General features: G+C 40.4%; 1 long non-coding RNA gene across 1 annotated transcript; it reads left to right on the forward strand.

Moving 5' to 3' along the window:
* Nucleotides 1–1,119: 1,119 nt before the first annotated feature.
* On the forward strand, nt 1,120–2,731 carry LOC132515968 (uncharacterized). Its single transcript, XR_009539223.1, has 2 exons — nt 1,120–1,381; nt 2,135–2,731. It is a non-coding gene; the product is annotated as an uncharacterized LOC132515968 (long non-coding RNA).
* The last annotated feature ends 852 nt before the right edge of the window (nt 2,732–3,583 follow it).

The following is a 3,583-nucleotide window of genomic DNA, read 5'->3' on the forward strand; positions in this document are numbered from 1 at the left end:
TCTTGCAAAAGCATCCTTACAGAAACACCCAGAATAATGTTTGACCAGTTAACTGGGGACCATATGCCAGGGAAGCTGACCCATAAATTAACCACCAAACCTTCCTTCCAGCACACTGACAAATTCTATGAAGAAAGTAGAGCCGGAAATAGGCTTATTTGACATCTGTTCCACAGTGAGCAAAATGGAAAATGTAAAACGTAGGTTAAAATTTTAACAAACTTATTATTAATCATTAAGAAGTTGTATATGAATGGCAATGAACTTCACTGACTGCATTTTTAATAATGGGATATCAACTTTCTCTGTAATTTACCCCTAGACTTGATGTGAAACAAAACATGTATTTAAATAATTCGTAACTATTAAATACATATAAAATTAGTGACATGAATGGCATTGCATATTAGATAGGGTTTTCCAAAAATTTCAAAGGAACAGGAAGCCAGAATATTTAAACACTCCTCTGAGCTTTCTTCAAAAGTTGAAGAAATCCAAAGAGGTCCTTTGGGAGAAGTTAGGTAAGAGCAGGTGGTATGTCACGTTTGGGAGGTATGAGTAAAAGGCTTGGTTTGTATTGTAAGTCTAGGTTCTGATCTGCCAGCTGATTGGAATTATGGTAGACGAAACTACGCTCCTAGTGAATTCCTTGTGGCCGGAAGTGAAACAGATTTACAAAGTTCATAAGAATGTGACTGCTGGATGTTCTTAATTTGAAGGAGCAAAGCAGTGAAAGGGGGTCCCTAGAGGTCACCACTTTACTAAACGTATTTAAGTATCACGGTGGGAAGTCATCGGAGATGATCCGCAACCTTCCCTCAGTCCATTTTAGAAGAGGAGAAGAGACTTCACTTAGCAAGCCATGGATCAAGAGGAAATGCATTATAAGAGGGGCTTGAGATAAAGAGAACGGTGTCACCAGGTAGCCAGGCCTTTCTCAAACCAGTATGTACAATAAAACGGCCACCAGTTCAAGTGCAACTAGGCAGGCAGTTTTAGAAGTCAAGGAAGGTGAAAGATAGAAAAGGGTCATCTTCCCCAATCAAGAAACGGAACGTTTGTCTGCAAGTTAGAGAAGCTTCAAAATCCTCCCACTGCCATAAACCACTGAAACGGAGAGCTAAGGCAGGGACTCTGTGAGTCATGAGAACATAATCTAGTGAGGAGATCCTGGCGCAGGACATTTCCTGTTTTCAGAGTCCCTGCCAAGCCAGTTATGGATGGATTTGCATTTGGTTGGGAAATGACTGAACCAGGCCAGTTTTGGTAGCTCCGCTTCCCCCTGGGTGGGGCAGCAAACACCAATAAAAAGGGCCTCTGCTGCACGACAGTGACAGCTATCCTCCTGCTACTCGAGTTCTGATTGACTTTGGAGAACCTGGTGAGTATGATTCTTCAGGTCAACTTTGTTCTCGGGCCCCCGAATGTTGAGTTTATGCTGGAGACCGCAAATTTGATGGGTGCAAAGTTATGAACAAGGGTATAATGTTACTTAGTGGATGGGAACCTGGAATCTGGGCACAATGTTATATTGTATTTACTAGATTTCTGATACCTAGTTTGAATTCCTCTATTGAACAAGAAATTAAAAGGAAATTTTGACATGAAAGGATAAAGAGTAAAGTATTTATCTTTTTCTGTGCCTTTCTGTTGGACCTCTGCTGTGATTTCAGAGGCATTAATCTTAGAAGGTGTGATGCCCTTACATTCATCCTGATTGCCCTTTGCTTTGTACATAAGTAATCGTGTCGGGACCTCATGAGAAAAAATGGTGATAGAAATTGCTTGTGAGTTTGCCCAGGATTTTAGAACTTGTGATGGCCTTTTTTAAAGATGAGGTTTTCATTAAAAAGAGAAGAACAAAGAAAACAAAAGAGAAAACACTGCTGGTTTCTTTTAAAAAAAGATATTTTCTTTGGAAATGTTGTATGAGAAAGGAGAAGGTTGTCTCTGGGCTGATGAATAGATTTGCTAAAGAACGAGAGAGAAGTCAGAAATTCATTAAAAGGTATTAAAGAGATTAACACCCATATTTAGAGATTGGAGAGATCCTGTCTATTTGAGTTGTCAAAGTTTTGGGTCTTCCCTCTGAAGGAATTCCTTCTGGTGAACACGGTCATATACTTTCTTTCAGATATTAAGACTCCAGAAAGATGTCTTCTCAAGAGCAGCAGTGCAAGCAGCAGTGCAAGATACCTCCAGTGTGCCCAACAAAGTGCCCTGATCCTTGCTCACCTAAAAAGGGTACAGACCCTTGCCAACCTGTAAAGTGCCCTGTGAAATGCACTCCTGAGCCACCTCCCGAGCAATGCCAGCAGAAGTGCCCACCCAAGAACAAGTAACAGCTTCAGGTTTTATCTGCCTCTGGAAAAGATAAGGACAATCAGCTCATCTAGTTCCACAGCTCCATCTTCATCTGCTCTTCAAAGCCTATCATGGATACAGGAGAAGCTTTCCACCCTTCAGCCTGCAGTGTGCGTGTGGGGATTCCTGACGGTCAGAGGTTTCCTATCTGAGTCTGCTATGCTGCTTCCCTCTGGGAGGTATCCGAAAAAGCATCCCAGAGCCTCAGAGGGAAGAGCAGTATCTCTCCTCCTGAGCGCCCTCTGAGGATTCTCCCACTGTCTTCTGTGTGTGTCTGTCATCTAGGCAGCGGTTTCTGCCAGATGAGCAATTGTTACTTATCCTCCATTTCCTGAATAAAATACAATTTTTTTTTGTGATGGTAAAAGTATTTTGTTTCTTTGAAAACCTGCTTTTAGCAATATCATATCATAATTTTGGTTGATTTCTATCCTTCTTCGATCCAAATTTCAGGCTCTCACAACCAGTGTTATGTGAATTTTGAGTTATATCGATGATTATTTGTATATAATTTCAAATCCAGGGTATTTTCTTAATTATTGCTTGATTGATTTGAGGAACAAATTATTTAACTCCTGAGAAGTTCAATCCCTTTACTAAAATGTGGGGAAAATCACCTTTACAGTGCCAACTGGCTTAGGCATAAAATTTACATGAATGTGTGTAATTCAGTTGCCACAATGCTGGGCACATAATTAGTACTTTGTGAGGTGGCAAGTCATCATTATCTCTGTCATCATCACTGTCACCACCATCACCATGTTTGCTCTAGCAGGAAAGAGGCTCAGACATACCGAGCACAGCACATACGGAGATTCTTAAAGTATATTACAGTTTCATATTCTGTGTTCCTTTTCTTTTCCAACTTAACCGTATTTATAACATCATGTGACACATTAAATGCTTTGGGAAATTATTGGGATATTCTGCATAAAATTATAGTAGTTCTGAATTCATGGGTAGTACAAATAAAGGGAAGTGTAAAGGGTCCTTGTCAGGCAAAGTGCTGCCTGCTCTCCATGTACACAACACGTTCTTCTTACTGCAAAACTCAACAACCTCAGTGTCTTATTATATTTTCTCACATCTGAAATTACTTTCCTGACCGATTTGACCCCACTTTGGGGGGACACTTGGGTTTCCAATGTTTACCTAGATTTACAAAATGACTGTTGCTATGCAACTTGTTTTCTAAGTGTGTAGCTTACAGATCCAGTAA

Source organism: Lagenorhynchus albirostris, chromosome 2 (assembly GCF_949774975.1).
Source record: "Lagenorhynchus albirostris chromosome 2, mLagAlb1.1, whole genome shotgun sequence".
Taxonomy (NCBI): Eukaryota; Metazoa; Chordata; class Mammalia; order Artiodactyla; family Delphinidae; genus Lagenorhynchus; species Lagenorhynchus albirostris.